Raw genomic sequence first — 20,577 nt, 5'->3', positions numbered from 1 at the left:
TCGATGTCAGACACTGTAATATTTTCTGGTCCCCTGCCCAATTGGATCAATGCTGAATTGTACAGCCGTCTCTCAGCATTCAACAACTGGTTATCCAGATGGTGCCCTCAAAACAACGTTGTCTTTATTGATAACTGCAGTGCGTTTTGGGGAAAGCCTGGGCTCATACGCAGGGATGGCATCCATCCGACTTCGGAGGGTACATCCCTATTAGTTCGGAATTTGACCGATACTCTTAGTCGTGTTAAGTGACCATCTAGGGATGAGCCCCGGGCGCAGAGCAGCAGTTTAAGACGCTCCTCTGTCGCTGAACTCTCGCCTGTTCTGTTACATGTGAAGTGTTCAGATTCAAGACAGATAGAGACTGTGTGTGTCCCTCGTGTTCCTCGTACAAATAATGCCAAAAAGTCACATCTCAGAAAAAATATTTCAGGCGTCAGACCAAATAACTTAAGGAAAATAACAATCACAAATGACACAAATATACAAATGAATAAACACGTAAAATATGGACTGCTAAACATTCGAGCAATTTCCTCCAAATCGCTCTTAGTTAATGAATTAATTAGTGACTATAACATAGATCTTCTAGCTCTAACTGAAACGTGGCTTCAACAAGACGACTACGTCAGACTAAATGAGTCCACCCCACCCACCCATGTTAACTTTCAGACTGCCAGGAGCACAGGCCGAGGTGGTGGTGTGGCAGTGATCTCACACTCAAGCCTACTCATGAGCCCTAAAACTAACAATGCATTTCACTCATTTGAAAGCCTTATGCTGTCGATCACATGTCCAAATATGAGAAACCAAAAAGGAGTTTTGTTCATAGTTATCTACCGACCTCCTGGTCCCTACTCAGAGTTTTTAACAGAGTTTTCTGACTTTATATCAAACTTAGTGTTAGCCTGGGATAAAATAGTTATAGCTGGAGACTTTAATATCCACGTGAACATGAGTGATGACGCTCTCAGTAATGCCTTCAGCGCCTTGTTAGACAGCATTGGTTTCACTCAGAATGTAAATAAACCGACTCACACTCACAAGAATACTCTGGATTAGTGACCTCATTGTCCTCCCTCAAAACCCTATATTGTCAGATCATTTCCTAATTACCTTTCAGTTTATTCTTAAAGATCATCCAGTCCCACAAAATAAAGTTATAATGAAAAGGACAATATCTGAAAAATCTATCTCAAAATTCAAAGAAATAATAGAGCCAATATTCAGTGACATGTCATGTGATCCTGCTGAGAACAGCTTTAGTCCCAGTTTAAGTGATCAATTTGTCGACTTGACCATGAATTCTCTGAAGTCTGCTCTTGACGTTGTCGCGCCGTTAAAACAGAAGGTCATTAGGCCAAAGCGCCTCCCCATGGTACAACCAAGAACTGCGTTCACATAAACAAAGAGTTAGAAAGTTAGAGGGATTATTTCGTCGCTCTCACACCGAAGAATCCCTAAAAGCATGGAAAAGTTGCCTGCTGTCCTATAAGCAGGCTCTGCGTAAGGCCCAAACCAGATATTATTCAAATCTAATAGAAGTCAACAAAAGTAACACTAAATTCCTTTTCAGCACTGTAGCTAGGCTAACAAACTGGTCAGACAAAACCAGGTTCACTTCTCGTTCCTATTGGTTTAGAATATACTTAGCAGAACGTTGTCCAGATTACCAATGCATTGAGATCATTTAGAAATGATTCCCCTCGCAAGTTCTGATTGATTGGCTTCAACGAAGATTACTGTCAGAGGATTATAGTGGTCATTTCTTTGTTTCATTTCTTGCTTATAATAAGTCCTATAAAAGTCCTGTCTCTCCAAGTCAAAGGATTCCTTCAACACGTCAATGCTTTTCATTTGAGTTTCTTTTGCAATGCGGTGAAACGTTTACGCCTTTTGTAATCCAGGCGTTGAATCATAAGCTTGGTCATGAGAAAACCAGCTCCAGATTTTAACAGCTTTGTTTAGTTTGTATGCTTTGGTTAGCTCCTTTCAGGGCGTAAGCACAGATTTTACCCAAAGATTCTTCATGTTTCTGCACTTTTTCAAAAGAGTAACGCTGCTCTCGGGGCACTCAAGGTTCCACTGAGATTTGAACTCGGATCGCTGGATTCAAAGTGTGCTAACCATTACACCATGGAACCGCAGACTTCTCCTTGGAAGGATAACGGTGATCCAAAGCTACAAGTCTTTACATCAATCATCCCTTGCCCAAAAAATGAGAAACAAGGAGTACAAACAGTGCAAACAATCTTGATGTGCAGCAATACTTTTCCCTCTCTTAATGCAAAGTGTAGCAGCAGTAAACTTGAGGGAGAAAGGTATGGGTTTGAGGGCTCTTCTTGTGGGCTTTACTGTCCTTGTAAATATTTTTCATAGACAAAAGAGTAGGCATTTCCTTTTTACTAAACAGGCCCTTTGACCAAGGAAGCCCCAGCGCCGTAATGATTTCCTTACATAATTACATACAGTGGTTACTTCTGGGATTGAATTTCTTGCTTGCTCTGGCAAGGTGAGCAGTCGTCCCTGGGTGGGCTCGAACCACCAAACTTTCGCCTACCAGCAGAATGCGCTAGCCGATTGCGCCACAGAGGCGAGAATCTTGACATACCCATAAAAGGGTTACACCTCTAATTGCAATTAGAAATGAAGAAAAACTCTGGATTCAGAGCGCTAACCGCTATACCGTTGAACCACACCTTTCTACAGGATGTCCTGTTTTGAAAATAAGTATGACATTTGATCATTGGGCTATATCAAAGAGAGCAGCATTGAAGTAGGCAAACTTCTGCTTCATGGTTTCATTGTGTGGTGGTCATCACATCTGCCCTACACGCAGAAGGTCTTGGGTACAACATTCAGCAAAACCAAACATGTTACCAAACATGTTCATGCTAACAATGTTCCAACGAAAGCATGCTGTTTATGTTTTATAGATCCTTTCCAGGCCATTTATGTCCTGATCTCGCAAAATATCCAAAAGACCCAGCATTCCTATTCATTGTATTTTTGAGCAAAGACTAACATTCAGGTACACCTGCCGAAACCCGGGATTGAACCAGGGACCTTTAGATCTTCAGTCTAACGCTCTCCCAACTGAGCTATTTCGGCTACTTTATTGACAAATTAGGCAAGGGAGCGAAACGTGTGGCATAACGTAGCGAGAAAATGAACTAGTTCTGTGTGTCCTTTTTTCTTTTCTTTCGATTAAACATAAGACAATACAGGACACGACCAGGGAGCAAAAATCGAAATAAAAAGAACATAAATGGCACTAAACATAAAATAAAAACAAAATCACATTTAAATGAAAATAGGGGTCCTACTTGGTCCAAAGTCGATCAAATTAGTGCTTATCCAAATTAAGCCTGAATGTCACTGTTTTCCATTCATCCAATGTCTAATGTCTGTTACTATGTCAGTCAAGTCTTTGATCGTTGGCGTGGTTGGTGTCGAGCATTTCTTTGTGATGGCCTTTTTCTCTACAGCCAAAAGTATGTTCCAAGGGTATCCATTTATTGTGTCCGTGGCAGGAGTGTTGAGGCCCAAGTACATAGTTTTAAATTTGAGTGGGATGGCAAAGTCAAAAACAGTCTGCAGTGCCCTGTGAATTTCAGTCCATTATTTTTGAGCAACAGCACAGCCCCAAAACACCTGATAGTGGTTTGCCTGCTGGGTTCTCCAGCAGTTAGCATTTCCTTGTGAATAATGGGCACTTTGACATGGTGTGGTGAAAAAAACATATTTTTCCCCTTCAGGCATGTGATTTTGTGGTCTTCCTCAGGGCTGTTCCTACATTTCCACACTCTTGGTCAGACAAAACCAGGTTCACTTCTCGTTCCTATTGGTTTAGAATATACTTAGCAGAACGTTGTCCGGATTACCAATGCATTGAGATCATTTAGAAATGATTCCCCTCGCAAGTTCTGATTGATTGGCTTCAACGAAGATTACTGTCAGAGGATTATAGTGGTCATTTCTTTGTTTCATTTCTTGCTTATAATAAGTCCTATAAAAGTCCTGTCTCTCCAAGTCAAAGGATTCCTTCAACACGTCAATGCTTTTCATTTGAGTTTCTTTTGCAATGCGGTGAAACGTTTACGCCTTTTGTAATCCAGGCGTTGAATCATAAGCTTGGTCATGAGAAAACCAGCTCCAGATTTTAACAGCTTTGTTTAGTTTGTATGCTTTGGCTAGCTCCTTTCAGGGCGTAAGCACAGATTTTACCCAAAGATTCTTCATGTTTCTGCACTTTTTCAAAAGAGTAGCGCTGCTCTCGGGGCACTCAAGGTTCCACTGAGATTTGAACTCGGATCGCTGGATTCAAAGTGTGCTAACCATTACACCATGGAACCGCAGACTGCTCCTTGGAAGGATAACGGTGATCCAAAGCTACAAGTCTTTACATCAATCATCCCTTGCCCAAAAAATTAGAAACAAGGAGTGCAAACAGTGCAAACAATCTTGATGTGCAGCAATACTTTTCCCTCTCTTAATGCAAAGTGTAGCAGCAGTAAACTTGAGGGAGAAAGGTATGGGTTTGAGGGCTCTTCTTGTGGGCTTTACTGTCCTTGTAGGCTTTACTGTCCTTGTAAATCTTTTTCATAGACAAAAGAGTAGGCATTTCCTTTTTACTAAACAGGCTCTTTGACCAAGGAAGCCCCAGCGCCGTAATGATTTCCTGGTTTCCTTACATAATTACATACAGTGGTTACTTCTGAGATTGTATCTCTTGCTTGCTCTGGCAAGGTGAGCAGTCAACCCTTGGTGGGCTCGAACCACCAACCTTTCGCCTATCAGCAGAACGCACTAGCCGATTGCGCCACAGAGGCGAGAATCTTGACATACCCATAAAAGGGTTACCCCTCTAATTGCAATTAGAAATGAAGAAAAACTCTGGATTCAGAGCGCTAACCGCTATACCGTTGAACCACACCTTTCTACAGGATGTCCTGTTTTGAAAATAAGTATGACATTTGATCATTGGGCTATATCAAAGAGAGCAGCATTGAAGTAGGCAAACTTCTGCTTCATGGTTTCATTGTGTGGTGGTCATCACATCTGCCCTACACGCAGAAGGTCTTGGGTACAACATTCAGCAAAACCAAACATGTTACCAAACATGTTCATGCTAACAATGTTCCAACGAAAGCATGCTGTTTATGTTTTATAGATCCTTTCCAGGCCATTTATGTCCTGATCTCGCAAAAGATCCAATAGACCCACCATTGCTATTCATTGTATTGTTGAACAACGACTAACGTTCAGGTACACCTGCCGAAACCCGGGATTGACCCAGGGACTTTTAGATCTTCAGTCTAACGCTCTCCCAACTGAGCTATTTCGGCTACTTTATAGACAAATTAGGCAAGGGAGGGAAACGTGTGGCATAACGTAGCGAGAAAATCAACTAGTTCTGTGTGTCCTTTTTTCTTTTCTTTCGATTAAACATAAAACAATACAGGACACGACCAGGGAGCAAAAATCGAAATAAAAAGAACATAAATGGCACTAAACATAAAATAAAAACAAAATCACATTTAAATGAAAATAGGGGTCCTACTTGGTCCAAAGTCGATCAAATTAGTGCTTATCCAAATTAAGCCTGAATGTCACTGTTTTCCATTCATCCAATGTCTAATGTCTGTTACTATGTCAGTCAAGTCTTTGATCGTTGGCGTGGTTGGTGTCGAGCATTTCTTTGTGATGGCCTTTTTCTCTACAGCCAAAAATATGTTCCAAGGGTATCCATTTATTGTGTCCATGGCAGGAGTGTTGAGGCCCAAGTACATAGTTTTAAATTTGAGTGGGATGGCAAAGTCAAAAACAGTCTGCAGTGCCCTGTGAATTTCAGTCCATTATTTTTGAGCAACAGCACAGCCCCAAAACACCTGATAGTGGTTTGCCTGCTGGGTTCTCCAGCAGTTAGCATTTCCTTGTGAATAATGGGCACTTTGACATGGTGTGGTGAAAAAAAACATATTTTTCCGCTTCAGGCATGTGATTATGTGGTCTTCCTCAGGGCTGTTCCTACATTTCCACACTCTTGGTCAGACAAAACCAGGTTAACTTCTCGTTCCCATTGGTTTAGAATATACTTAGCAGAACGTTGTCCAGATTACCAATGCATTGAGATCATTTAGAAATGATTCCCCTCGCAAGTTCTGATTGATTGGCTTCAACGAAGATTACTGTCAGAGGATTATAGTGGTCATTTCTTTGTTTCATTTCTTGCTTATAATAAGTCCTATAAAAGTCCTGTCTCTCCAAGTCAAAGGATTCCTTCAACACGTCAATACTTTTCATTTGAGTTTCTTTTGCAATGCGGTGAAACGTTTACGCCTTTTGTAATCCAGGCGTTGAATCATAAGCTTGGTCATGAGAAAACCAGCTCCAGATTTTAACAGCTTTGTTTAGTTTGTATGCTTTGGTTAGCTCCTTTCAGGGCGTAAGCACAGATTTTACCCAAAGATTCTTCATGTTTCTGCACTTTTTCAAAAGAGTAACGCTACTCTCGGGGCACTCAAGGTTCCACTGAGTTTGAACTCGGATCGCTGGATTCAAAGTGTGCTAACCATTACACCATGGAACCGCAGACTCCTCCTTGGAAGGATAACGGTGATCCAAAGCTAGAAGTCTTTACATCAATCATCCCTTGCCCAAAAAATTAGAAACAAGGAGTGCAAACAGTGCAAACAATCTTGATGTGCAGCAATACTTTTCCCTCTCTTAATGCAAAGTGTAGCAGCAGTAAACTTGAGGGAGAAAGGTATGGGTTTGAGGGCTCTTCTTGTGGGCTTTACTGTCCTTGTAAATATTTTTCATAGACAAAAGAGTAGGCATTTCCTTTTTACTAAACAGGCCCTTTGACCAAGGAAGCCCCAGCGACGTAATGATTTCCTGGTTTCCTTACATAATTACATACAGTGGTTACTTGTGGGATTGAATTTCTTGCTTGCTCTGGCAAGGTGAGCAGTCGTCCCTGGGTGGGCTCGAACCACCAAACTTTCGCCTACCAGCAGAACGCGCTAGCCAATTGCGCCAGAGAGGCTAGAATCTTGACACACCCATAAAAGGGTTACCCCTCTAATTGCAATTAGAAATGAAGAAAAACTCTGGATTCAGAGCGCTAACCGCTATACCGTTGAACAACACCTTTCTACAGGATGTCCTGTTTTGAAAATAAGTATGACATTTGATCATTGGGCTATATCAAAGAGAGCAGCATTGAAGTAGGCAAACTTCTGCTTCATGGTTTCATTGCGTGGTGGTCATCACATCTGCCCTACACGCAGAAGGTCTTGGGTACAACATTCAGCAAAACCAAACATGTTACCAAACATGTTCATGCTAACAATGTTCCAACGAAAGCATGCTGTTTATGTTTTATAGATCCTTTCCAGGCCATTTATGTCCTGATCTCGCAAAATATCCAATAGACCCAGCATTCCTATTCATTGTATTTTTGAGCATAGACTAACATTCAGGTACACCTGACGAAACCCGGGATTGAACCAGGGACCTTTAGATCTTCAGTCTAACGCTCTCCCAACTGAGCTATTTCTGCTACTTTATCGATGTATTAGGCAAGGGAGGGAAACGTGTGGCATAACGTAGCGAGAAAATGAACTAGTTCTGTGTGTCCTTTTTTCTTTTCTTTCGATTAAACATAAAACAATACAGGACACGACCAGAGAGCAAAAATCGAAATAAAAAGAACATAAATAGCACTAAACATAAAATAAATACAAAATCACATTTAAATGAAAATAGGGGTCCTACTTGGTCCAAAGTCGATCAAATTAGTGCTTATCAAAATTAAGCCTGAATGTCACTGTTTTCCATTCATCCAATGTCTAATGTCTGTTACTATGTCAGTCAAGTCTTTGATCGTTGGCGTGGTTGGTGTCGAGCATTTCTTTGTGATGGCCTTTTTCTCTACAGCCAAAAGTATGTTCCAAGGGTATCCATTTATTTTGTCCATGGCAGGAGTGTTGAGGCCCAAGTACATAGTTTTAAATTTGAGTGGGATGGCAAAGTCAAAAACAGTCTGCAGTGCCCTGTGAATTTCAGTCCATTATTTTTGAGCAACAGCACTGCCCCAAAACACCTGATAGTGGTTTCCCTGCTGGGTTCTCCAGCAGTTAGCATTTCCTTGTGAATAATGGGCACTTTGACATGGTTTGGTGAAAAAAACATATTTTTCCCCTTCAGGCATGTGATTTTGTGGTCTTCCTCAGGGCTGTTCCTACATTTCCACACTCTTGGTCAGACAAAACCAGGTTCACTTCTCGTTCCCATTGGTTTAGAATATACTTAGCAGAACGTTGTCCAGATTACCAATGCATTGAGATCATTTAGAAATGATTCCCCTCGCAAGTTCTGATTGATTGGCTTCAACGAAGATTACTGTCAGAGGATTATAGTGGTCATTTCTTTGTTTCATTTCTTGCTTATAATAAGTCCTATAAAAGTCCTGTCTCTCCAAGTCAAAGGATTCCTTCAACACATCAATGCTTTTCATTTGAGTTTCTTTTGCAATGCGGTGAAACGTTTACGCCTTTTGTAATCCAGGCGTTGAATCATAAGCTTGGTCATAAGAAAACCAGCTCCAGATTTTAACAGCTTTGTTTAGTTTGTATGCTTTGGTTAGCTCCTTTCAGGGCGTAAGCACAGATTTTACCCAAAGATTCTTCATGTTTCTGCACTTTTTCAAAAGAGTAACGCTACTCTCGGGGTACTCAAGGTTCCACTGAGATTTGAACTCGGATCGCTGGATTCAAAGTGTGCTAACCATTACACCATGGAACCGCAGACTGCTCCTTGGAAGGATAACGGTGATCCAAAGCTACAAGTCTTTACATCAATCATCCCTTGCCCAAAAAATGAGAAACAAGGAGTGCAAACAGTGCAAACAATCTTGATGTGCAGCAATACTTTTCCCTCTCTTAATGCAAAGTGTAGCAGCAGTAAACTTGAGGGAGAAAGGTATGGGTTTGAGGGCTCTTCTTGTGGGCTTTACTGTCCTTGTAAATCTTTTTCATAGACAAAAGAGTAGGCATTTCCTTTTTACTAAACAGGCCCTTTGACCAAGGAAGCCCCAGCACCGTAATGATTTCCTGGTTTCCTTACATAATTACATACAGTGGTTACTTCTGGGATTGTATCTCTTGCTTGCTCTGGCAAGGTGAGCAGTCGTCCCTGGGTGGGCTCAAACCACCAACCTTTCCCCTATCAGCAGAATGCGCTAGCCGATTGCGCCACAGAGGCGAGAATCTTAACATACCCATGAAAGGGTTACCCCTCTAATTGCAATTAGAAATGAAGAAAAACTCTGGATTCAGAGCGCTAACCGCTATACCGTTGAACCACACCTTTCTACAGGATGTCCTGTTTTGAAAATAAGTATGACATTTGATCATTGGGCTATATCAAAGAGAGCAGCATTGAAGTAGGCAAACTTCTGCTTCATGGTTTCATTGTGTGGTGGTCATCACATCTGCCCTACACGCAGAAGGTCTTGGGTACAACATTCAGCAAAACCAAACATGTTACCAAACATGTTCATGCTAACAATGTTCCAACGAAAGCATGCTGTTTATGTTTTATAGATCCTTTCCAGGCCATTTATGTCCTGATCTCGCAAAATATCCAATAGACCCAGCATTCCTATTCATTGTATTTTTGAGCAAAGACTAACATTCAGGTACACATGCCGAAACCCGGGATTGAACCAGGAATAACGTAGCGAGAAAATGAACTAGTTCTGTGTGTCCTTTTTTCTTTTCTTTTGATTAAACATAAAACAATACAGGACACGACCAGGGAGCAAAAATCGTAATTAAAAGAACTTAATAGTTACATAAAACATAACATAACATAAAATAAAATAAAAACAAAATCACATTTAAATGAAAATAAGGGTCCTACTTGGTCCAAGTCAATCAAATTAGTGCTTATCCAAGTTAAGCCTGAATGTCACTGTTTTCCATTCATCCAATGTCTAATGTCTGTTACTTTGTCAGTCAAGTCTTTGATCGTTGGCGTGGTTGGTGTCGAGCATTTCTTTGTGATGGCCTTTTTCTCTACAGCCAAAAGTATGTTCCAAGGGTATCCATTTATTGTGTCCATGGCAGGAGTGTTGAGGCCCAAGTACATAGTTTTAAATTTGAGTGGGATGGAAAAGTCAAAAACAGTCTGCAGTGCCCTGTGAATTTCAGTCCATTATTTTTGAGCAACAGCACAGCCCCAACACACCTGATAGTGGTTTGCCTGCTGGGTTCTCCAGCAGTTAGCATTTCCTTGTGAATAATGGGCACTTTGACATGGTGTGGTGAAAAAAACATATTTTTCCCCTTCAGGCATGTGATTTTGTGGTCTTCCTCAGGGCTGTTCCTACATTTCCACACTCTTGGTCAGACAAAACCAGGTTAACTTCTCGTTCCCATTGGTTTAGAATATACTTAGCAGAACGTTGTCCAGATTACCAATGCATTGAGATCATTTAGAAATGATTCCCCTCGCAAGTTCTGATTGATTGGTTTCAACAAAGATTACTGTCAGAGGATTATAGTGGTCATTTCTTTGTTTCATTTCTTGCTTATAATAAGTCCTATAAAAGTCCTGTCTCTCCAAGTCAAAGGATTCCTTCAACACATCAATGCTTTTCATTTGATTTTCTTTTGCAATGCAGTGAAACGTTTACGCCTTTTGTAATCCAGGCGTTGAATCATAAGCTTGGTCATAAGAAAACCAGCTCCAGATTTTAACAGCTTTGTTTAGTTTGTATGCTTTGGTTGGCTCCTTTCAGGGGGTAAGCACAGATTTTACCCAAAGATTCTTCTTGTTTCTGCACTTTTTCAAAAGAGTAGCGCTGCTCTCGGGGCACTCAAGGTTTCACCGAGATTTGAACTCGGATCGCTGGATTCAGAGTCCAGAGTGATAACCATTACACCATGGAACCGCAGACTCCTCCTTGGAATGATAACGGTCATCCAAAGCTACAAGTCTTTACGTCAATCATCCCTTGCCAAAAAAATGAGAAACAAGGAGTGAAAACAGTGCAAATAATCTTGATGTGCAGCAATACTTTTCCCTCTCTTAATGCAAAGTGTAGCAGCAGTAAACTTGAGGGAGAAAGGTATGGGTTTGAGGGCTCTTCTTGTGGGCTTTTCTGTCCTTGTAAATATTTTTCATAGACAAAAAGTAGGCATTTCCTGTTTAATAAACAGGCCCTTTGACCAAGGAAGCCGCAGCGCCATAACGATTTCCTGGTTTCCTTACATAATTACATACAGTGGTTACTTCTGGGATTGTATTTCTTGCTTGCTCTGGCAAGGTGAGCAGTCGTCCCTGGATGGGCTCGAACCACCAACCTTTCGGTTAACAACCGAACGCGCTAGCCGATTGCGCCACAGAGACGAGAATCTAGGCATATGCATAAAAGACTTGTGCATCTAATTGCAATAAGAAATGAAGAAAAACTCTGGATTCAGAGCGCTAACGGCTATACCGTTGAACCACACCTTTCTACAGGATGTCCTGTTTTGAAAATAAGTATGACATTTGATCATTGGGCTATATCAAAGAGAGCAGCATTGAAGTAGGCAAACTTCTGCTTCATGGTTTCATTGTGTGGTGGTCATCACATCTGCCCTACACGCAGAAGGTCTTGGGTACAACATTCAGCGAAACCAAACATGTTACCAAACATGTTCATGCTAACAATGTTCCAACGAAAGCATGCTGTTTATGTTTTATAGATCCTTTCCAGGCCATTTATGTCCTGATCTCGCAAAATATCCAATAGACCCAGCATTCCTATTCATTGTATTTTTGAGCAAAGACTAACATTCAGGTACGCATGCCGAAACCCGGGATTGAACCAGGAATAACGTAGCAAGAAAATGAACTTGTTCTGTGTGTCCTTTTTTCTTTTCTTTTGATTAAACATAAAACAATACAGGACACGACCAGGGAGCAAAAATTGTAATTAAAAGAACTTAATAGTTACATAAAACATAACATAACATAAAATAAAAACAAAATCACCTTTAAATGAAAATAGGGGTCCTACTTGGTCCAAAGTCGATCAAATTAGTGCTTATCCAAATTAAGCCTGAATGTCACTGTTTTCCATTCATCCAATGTCTAATGTCTGTTACTATGTCAGTCAAGTCTTTGATCTTTGGCGTGGTTGGTGTCGAGCATTTCTTTGTGATGGCCTTTTTCTCTACAGCCAAAAGTATGTTCCAAGGGTATCCATTTATTGTGTCCATGGCAGGAGTGTTGAGGCCCAAGTACATAGTTTTAAATTTGAGTGGGATGGCAAAGTCAAAAACAGTGTGCAATGCCCTGTGAATTTCAGTCCATTATTTTTGAGCAACAGCACAGCCCCAAAACACCTGATAGTGGTTTGCCTGCTGGGTTCTCCAGCAGTTAGCATTTCCTTGTGAATAATGGGCACTTTGACATGGTGTGGTGAAAAAAAACATATTTTTCCACTTCAGGCATGTGATTATGTGGTCTTCCTCAGGGCTGTTCCTACATTTCCACACTCTTGGTCAGACAAAACCAGGTTAACTTCTCGTTCCCATTGGTTTAGAATATACTTAGCAGAACGTTGTCCAGATTACCAATGCATTGAGATCATTTAGAAATGATTCCCCTCGCAAGTTCTGATTGATTGGTTTCAACAAAGATTACTGTCAGAGGATTATAGTGGTCGTTTCTTTGTTTCATTTCTTGCTTATAATAAGTCCTATAAAAGTCCTGTCTCTCCAAGTCAAAGGATTCCTTCAACACATCAATGCTTTTCATTTGATTTTCTTTTGCAATGCGGTGAAACGTTTACGCCTTTTGTAATCCAGGCGTTGAATCATAAGCTTGGTCATAAGAAAACCAGCTCCAGATTTTAACAGCTTTGTTTAGTTTGTATGCTTTGGTTGGCTCCTTTCAGGGGGTAAGCACAGATTTTACCCAAAGATTCTTCTTGTTTCTGCACTTTTTCAAAAGAGTAGCACTGCTCTCGGGGTACTCAAGGTTCCACCGAGATATGAACTCAGATCGCTGGATTCAGAGTCCAGAGTGCTAACCATTACACCATGGAACCGCAGACTCCTCCTTGGAGTCTTTACGTCAATCATCCCTTGCCAAAAAAATGAGAAACAAGGAGTGAAAACAGTGCAAATAATCTTGATGTGCAGCAATACTTTTCCCTCTCTTATTGCAAAGTGTAGCAGCAGTAAACTTGAGGGAGAAAGGTATGGGTTTGAGGGCTCTTCTTGTGGGCTTTTCTGTCCTTGTAAATATTTTTCATAGACAAAAGAGTAGGCATTTCCTGTTTACTAAACAGGCCCTTTGACCAAGGAAGCCGCAGCGCCATAATGATTTCCTGGTTTCCTTACATAATTACATACAGTGGTTACTTCTGGGATTGTATTTCTTGCTTGCTCTGGCAAGGTGAGCAGTCGTCCCTGGGTGGGCTCGAACCACCATCCTTTCGGTTAACAGCCGAACGCACTAGCCGATTGCGCCACAGAGACGAGAATCTAGGCATATGCATAAAAGACTTGTGCATCTAATTGCAATAAGAAATGAAGAAAAACTCTGGATTCAGAGCGCTAACCGCTATACCGTTGAACCACACCTTTCTACAGGATGTCCTGTTTTGAAAATAAGTATGACATTTGATCATTGGGCTATATCAAAGAGAGCAGCATTGAAGTAGGCAAACTTCTGCTTCATGGTTTCATTGTGTGGTGGTCATCACATCTGCCCTACACGCAGAAGGTCTTGGGTACAACATTCAGCGAAACCAAACATGTTACCAAACATGTTCATGCTAACAATGTTCCAACGAAAGCATGCTGTTTATGTTTTATAGATCCTTTCCAGGCCATTTATGTCCTGATCTCGCAAAATATTAAATAGACCCAGCATTCCTATTTATTGTATTTTTGAGCAAAGACTAACATTCAGGTACACCTGCCGAAACCCGGGATTGAACCAGGGACCTTTAGATCTTCAGTCTAACGCTCTCCCAACTGAGCTATTTCGGCTAATTTTTCAGCAAATTAGGCAAGGGAGCGAAACGTGTGGCATAAAGTAGCGAGAAAATTAACTAGTTCTGTGTGTCCTTTTTTCTTTTCTTTCGATTAAACATTAAACAATACAGGACACGACCAGGGAGCAAAAATCGAAATAAAAAGAACATAAATAGCACTAAACATAAAATAAAAACAAAATCACATTTAAATGAAAATAGGGGTCCTACTTGGTCCAAAGTCGATCAAATTAGTGCTTATCCAAATTAAGCCTGAATGTCACTGTTTTCCATTCATCCAATGTCTAATGTCTGTTACTATGTCAGTCAAGTCTTTGATCGTTGGCGTGGTTGGTGTCGAGCATTTCTTTGTGATGGCCTTTTTCTCTACAGCCAAAAGTGTGTTCCAAGGGTATCCATTTTTGTGTCCATGGCAGGAGTGTTGAGGCCCAAGTACATAGTTTTAAATTTGAGTTGGATGGCAAAGTCAAAAACAGTCTGCAGTGCCCTGTGAATTTCAGTCCATTATTTTTGAGCAACAGCACAGCCCCAAAACACCTGATAGTGGTTTGCCTGCTGGGTTCTCCAGCAGTTAGCATTTCCTTGTGAATAATGGGCACTTTGACATGGTGTGGTGAAAAAACATATTTTTCCCCTTCAGGCATGTGATTTTGTGGTCTTCCTCAGGGCTGTTCCCACATTTCCACACTCTTGGTCAGACAAAACCAGGTTCACTTCTCGTTCCCATTGGTTTAGAATATACTTAGCAGAACGTTGTCCAGATTACCAATGCATTGAGATCATTTAGAAATGATTCCCCTCGCAAGTTCTGATTGATTGGCTTCAACAAAGATTACTGTCAGAGGATTATAGTGGTCATTTCTTTGTTTCATTTCTTGCTTATAATAAGTCCTATAAAAGTCCTGTCTCTCCAAGTCAAAGGATTCCTTCAACACATCAATGCTTTTCATTTGATTTTCTTTTGCAATGCGGTGAAACGTTTACGCCTTTTGTAATCCAGGCGTTGAATCATAAGCTTGGTCATAAGAAAACCAGCTCCAGATTTTAACAGCTTTGTTTAGTTTGTATGCTTTGGTTGGCTCCTTTCAGGGGGTAAGCACAGATTTTACCCAAAGATTCTTCATGTTTCTGCACTTTTTCAAAAGAGTAACGCTACTCTCGGGGCACTCAAGGTTCCACTGAGATTTGAACTCGGATCGCTGGATTCAAAGTGTGCTAACCATTACACCATGGAACCGCAGACTGCTCCTTGGAAGGATAACGGTGATCCAAAGCTACAAGTCTTTACATCAATCATCCCTTGCCCAAAAAATGAGAAACAAGGAGTGCAAACAGTGCAAACAATCTTGATGTGCAGCAATACTTTTCCCTCTCTTAATGCAAAGTGTAGCAGCAGTAAACTTGAGGGAGAAAGGTATGGGTTTGAGGGCTCTTCTTGTGGGCTTTACTGTCCTTGTAAATATTTTTCATAGACAAAAGAGTAGGCATTTCCTGTTAACTAAACAGGCCCTTTGACCAAGGAAGCCCCAGCGCCGTAATGATTTCCTGGTTTCCTTACATAATTACATACAGTGGTTACTTCTGGGATTGTATTTCTTGCTTGCTCTGGCAAGGTGAGCAGTCGTCCCTGGGTAACACCTCTAATTGCAATTAGAAATGAAGAAAAACTCTGGATTCAGAGCGCTAGCTGCTATACCGTTGAACCACACCTTTCTACAGGATGTCCTGTTTTGAAAATAAGTATGACATTTGATCATTGGGCTATATCAAAGAGAGCAGCATTGAAGTACGCAAACTTCTGCTTCATGGTTTCATTGTGTGGTGGTCATCACATCTGCCCTACACGCAGAAGGTCTTGGGTACAACATTCAGCAAAACCAAACATGTTACCAAACATGTTCATGCTAACAATGTTCCAACGAAAGCATGCTGTTTATGTTTTATAGATCCTTTCCAGGCCATTTATGTCCTGATCTCGCAAAATATTAAATAGACCCAGCGTTCCTATTTATTGTATTTTTGAGCAAAGACTAACATTCAGGTACACCTGCCGAAACCCGGGATTGAACCAGGGACCTTTAGATCTTCAGTCTAACGCTCTCCCAACTGAGCTATTTCGGCTAATTTTTCAGCAAATTAGGCAAGGGAGCGAAACGTGTGGCATAAAGTAGCGAGAAAATGAACTATTTCTGTGTGTCCTTTTTTCTTTTCTTTCGATTAAACACTCTACACTCTTGGTCAGACAAAACCAGGTTCACTTCTCGTTCCCATTGGTTTATCTTCTTTACCATGAAATCAACTCTTACCTTCTCAAAGCCTTCCCATATGGTCTAGCGGTTAGGATTCCTGGCACTCATCCAGGGGCCAGCCGTGGATAGTGGGCGTAGAGCGCCAGCCAATCAGAATGAGCCTGTGTGCCATGTGCCACTGTGATGAAGGCCAACCAATCAGAATGCAGAGATTCGTGTTCGTTCACAAATTCATCTCAAGAAACCAGAGTTCAATTCCTGCTGTGCCCAGAAGAAGAGGAACGTTTCAAAGGATCAAAACATTAAATGTATAAAGTTTATGAGTTGGTGTGTCAGTTTGCACTTGTTAAAAGGTCAGATCATGAGAAGGACTCACATGCAGCTGCTGGTACTGATTTGCAATTTTAATAAAATCACAAATTGATCACAAATAGTGATTTCTGCTTCACCTTAAGAGATTTACCCACGTCACACCTTCTGCATAAATAAACTTGGAGTGGGTCAGAAAACTCCAGGTGTTTAGTCCGCAGGGGTCAGAGGTCACACTATCACATCTCTAACACTGCAGCACTGAACTGTACTATTGTGTTCAGTTTATGTTCTGCAGAGAAATAAAACAATGACTCATATTGTTAATGATATGATATCTCAATCATTTAAAGAATATTGTTGTATTGTTATATTGGAAAGAAAACACAAAAAAACATGTACTTTTAAGAATATTTATTGACAGGGAAAATACCAGAAATATTAAGTTTAATTTATTTACACTTCAGACAGCATTCATTACTTGACAGTAGTATTTACATTAAATATACAGATATATACAGTCCAGGGAAGTATGTGTGGATGTGAGGACTGTGCGGGGCCTGCTTCAGCACCAGTTTGCAGAACCTGCACGTTCTCCCTGGGGCAGAACCTGCACGTTCTCCCTGGGGCAGAACCTGCACGTTCTCCCTGGGGCAGGTGACTCCTCTCTCTTCCTCTTCTGTTGCTTCCTTTCCTCCTCTCTCTGTCTTGTGGCCTCCAGCTCCCTCTGGAAGAACTCTGTGTCCACAATGTCCTTAAAGGTGGTGTTTCTTCAGGGCTGCTGCTCAGGGCGTCCTGAGAAAGAGACGGTGATGGTCAGAGCTGTAGGAGACGAGGTGATGGTCGTGGTGACGACAGTTGTCGTGGTGACGACAGGCAGAGTTGTGGTGCTGCCAGAGTGTCTGTGTTTGCTCCAGCTTTTTCGGGCTGATGTTGAGTGAAGATGATGCATTTAATAATTTGATGTGATGATGATGTAATGACAAATATGTAGTTTTGTGGTCGGGTGTAGCGCGCTGTTGGCTGATTGGCTCAGGGGCAGTGGAGGGGGAGGCGGCCTGTTGTGACGACTGCGGCTGAAGCTTCACTGGAGGAGGAACTACAGAACAAAACAGATGAATGTTTTAGTGATAAGCAACACGTGTGCACATGAAATACAACACATGACACACATTTAGAACCACTGCACTGGCTGTGAAACTACAGTCAGCATGAAGCATTCATCTGTTCACTCTGTGATGGTTTGACTGAGACAGACACAGACACACATGGAGCATGAAGCATTCATCTGTTCACTCTGTGATGGTTTGACTGAGACAGACACAGACACACATGGAGCATGAAGCATTCATCTGTTCACTCTGTGATGGTTTGACTGAGACAGACACAGACACACATGGAGCATGAAGCATTCATCTGTTCACTCTGTGATGGTTTGACTGAGACAGACACAGACACACATGGAGCTCACTCACTTTGGGTTGTCTCTTCTCCAGGAGCATCAGATGCAGAATGTGTGGGACGAGCTGCATCTGAAACAACCAAAACACCACAATATAGGTTTATGTTTGTTTAGATTATTCTATTAAAATGTCAGACCTGGAGCTGAAGTACTTCCAGACTCGGGCAGAACAAACCTCAGCTCCTGTGGAAGTGGCACTGGAGGCTTAAGGGGCAGCACATCTGCAGCAGCTGAAGAGAGGAAAGAAATATATGATACGTTTGATCAACTTTGATCTTACAGTGAATAAGCAACAAGTAAAAGCTCTTACATCCTGTGGTTCCTCCAGAACAGTTGCTGTAAGAGAAGAAGAAGAATAATGAGTCATATTTAGCTGTTAGTAACAACGCACACTTACATTTGACCTGTTGTTTATATCATAAGTAAGTTTATATTGCTGTTTTATTTAGCAATGTTAGTGTGAATGAGCAGAAGAAGCTCTCACTCATTCATATTGAACACCAGATAATATGACTTACTCTCATCACAGGTGCATGAATTCAGAGCAGGACCTGAACAGGGTCAGGAACAACTGAACTCATGCACAGGACAGAACGTGTCCCAAAGTGTCTTTCATGGCAGGACATCTGTGTGTGAACTTCTGTAAACCTGAGGATGATGGAGCTCAGCAGCGACTGGTGCAGACACGGCTGGAATAAAAGACAAACCTTTTTAACACATGATAAATCCAAAATGGAGCTTAAGCGTTACAGACACATTACACACATCCACGTGTTGTTTGGACGGAGATGCTGAGCATTGTCCTCTCCAGCGCGTCCTCTTCAGCCACTACTAAAGGAAAAGACATGAAATGAAACAGAAGTGACTGCTCCTCTACACGGTGTGACTCTGTGTGACTCCACACAAACCAAGAACACATGATTTATGTAGTTATACTCACCCAAGGGCTCACGAGGAGAGGTGGTGGGGACACGAGTGGGTGGAAAAGAGGACAGGGCAGAGGAGGACAGGAGAGAGGAGGACAGGACAGAGGAGGACAGGGCAGAGGAGGACGGGGCAGAGGACAGGACAGAGGAGGATGGGGCAGAGGAGGACAGGAGGAATTGTTGAGTCATTCATATGGATTTTGGCTCTTGTTTACAGTCTGTTGCTAGGTAACAGTTGTGGAATGTCCTCCACATTAACATGAAGTGAAGGCATTTCCCCCATTGTGGGAAAAAGTCTCTCTTACTTGTGATGAATTGTTGAAGCTACAACTACTTTTATGCACAATAAGAGACAACACAACACACAGATCACGTAATATTGCACCTTATATAAAACTGCACAACTGCAAACCTTTAAATGTAATAAACTTTAACTTCACAGGGCTGAATATCACACAAAACTGACAGAAAAGTCGCGTTTAGTTGTTCAACAGAGACATGGAAGTAGCAGTGACTTTATGTGACTAAAAACACAGTTTCAAAAGTGCAAAACACAAGACGAACTTTACCTGAAAACGTCTTCAAATGCCCGTTATAAATGCCACAAAATACGAGTGTTCTGGGGCAGTAAAATGTCCATAAGAAGGTGAAAACAGGAGCAGATCTAGTGCTAAACTTGTCCAGGTCGCACTGAATGAATGACGTCACTCTGCATTCAAACATGGCGCGCTCTCGCCACAGCGCCGCCGCTGGCCAAAAGTATATTACATCCGTAGTGGTTTAACACTACCATAGGAAATGAATGGGATTCTGTTTAGGGCTGTTTAGCTAAAGAATCCAGGTGGCCCGGGTTCAACTCCCGGTATGGGAATATCTAGTCTGTCCTGCTGGAACACTTGTAGCTGCATTATGTACAAGACTCGCTGTGGTTACGAGTACATTCAAGCTGGACGGAGGTGAAGAGAGGCATAGCAACATGGTATCGATTTGGGCGCAGCATGCGAAAATTCGTAATCAACCTTTAGCTTTTCTATGCATCTATAGACTAGCAGGTTGGTTGGTGTTTCTTTTTGGAGCATTTCTCTTAGACAAAGTGGGTCAGCGGTAGAGCGCATACTTTGCTTCATTTGGGATCAGTCATGTTTTCCAGCAATTCTTGACTGGACAAGCATATCTTGATTTTTTTTTATTGGTCTCACGCTTTCACTGTAATTTTCCAAAGATGCAGTATTGTGGTGGCCAGGTGGTCAAGCTGATGGGCAAGAAATCCATTGGCATTGCTTCATATTTCTTAGAACCCTGCTGGAAACATACCTTTCTCTTCCCCCTGACCAGCAAAGGATGCCACCTGCTTAACAGTGCTTGATTTGTAAATATATAGGTACAGGAACACTTGTGGACTGGGTGATCAGGCCAAAAAAGTTACTGTAACACACAAAAAGTGACGCACATGTAAGTAAAGTAACAATGGGACAAACCTTTGTGTCACAACCAGTCAAATTGGAATTTAAAAAAAAAATCAAGAATTGAATTGTCTATCTGGTCACTGTTTCTGTTCTTTCTATT

General features: G+C 41.5%; 7 non-coding genes across 7 annotated transcripts; all 7 read right to left on the bottom strand.

Moving 5' to 3' along the window:
- Positions 1–3,038: 3,038 nt before the first annotated feature.
- On the bottom strand, positions 3,039–3,111 carry trnaf-gaa (transfer RNA phenylalanine (anticodon GAA)). The gene has a single exon. It is a non-coding gene; the product is annotated as a tRNA-Phe (tRNA).
- Positions 3,112–5,275: 2,164 nt separating this feature from the next.
- On the bottom strand, positions 5,276–5,348 carry trnaf-gaa (transfer RNA phenylalanine (anticodon GAA)). Its single transcript has one exon. It is a non-coding gene; the product is annotated as a tRNA-Phe (tRNA).
- A 2,146-nt stretch (positions 5,349–7,494) lies between these two features.
- Positions 7,495–7,568, bottom strand: trnaf-gaa (transfer RNA phenylalanine (anticodon GAA)). The gene has a single exon. It is a non-coding gene; the product is annotated as a tRNA-Phe (tRNA).
- Positions 7,569–10,891: 3,323 nt separating this feature from the next.
- Positions 10,892–10,963, bottom strand: trnaq-cug (transfer RNA glutamine (anticodon CUG)). The gene has a single exon. It is a non-coding gene; the product is annotated as a tRNA-Gln (tRNA).
- A 2,076-nt stretch (positions 10,964–13,039) lies between these two features.
- On the bottom strand, positions 13,040–13,111 carry trnaq-cug (transfer RNA glutamine (anticodon CUG)). Its single transcript has one exon. It is a non-coding gene; the product is annotated as a tRNA-Gln (tRNA).
- An 876-nt stretch (positions 13,112–13,987) lies between these two features.
- On the bottom strand, positions 13,988–14,060 carry trnaf-gaa (transfer RNA phenylalanine (anticodon GAA)). Its single transcript has one exon. It is a non-coding gene; the product is annotated as a tRNA-Phe (tRNA).
- Positions 14,061–16,113: 2,053 nt separating this feature from the next.
- Positions 16,114–16,186, bottom strand: trnaf-gaa (transfer RNA phenylalanine (anticodon GAA)). The gene has a single exon. It is a non-coding gene; the product is annotated as a tRNA-Phe (tRNA).
- Positions 16,187–20,577: the final 4,391 nt, after the last annotated feature.

This window comes from Eucyclogobius newberryi, unplaced genomic scaffold (assembly GCF_026437365.1).
Source record: "Eucyclogobius newberryi isolate DKJ021-1_F unplaced genomic scaffold, fEucNew1.0.hap1 SCAF_211, whole genome shotgun sequence".
NCBI lineage: Eukaryota > Metazoa > Chordata > Actinopteri > Gobiiformes > Gobiidae > Eucyclogobius > Eucyclogobius newberryi.
This window is presented reverse-complemented; position numbering and strand designations above follow the sequence as displayed.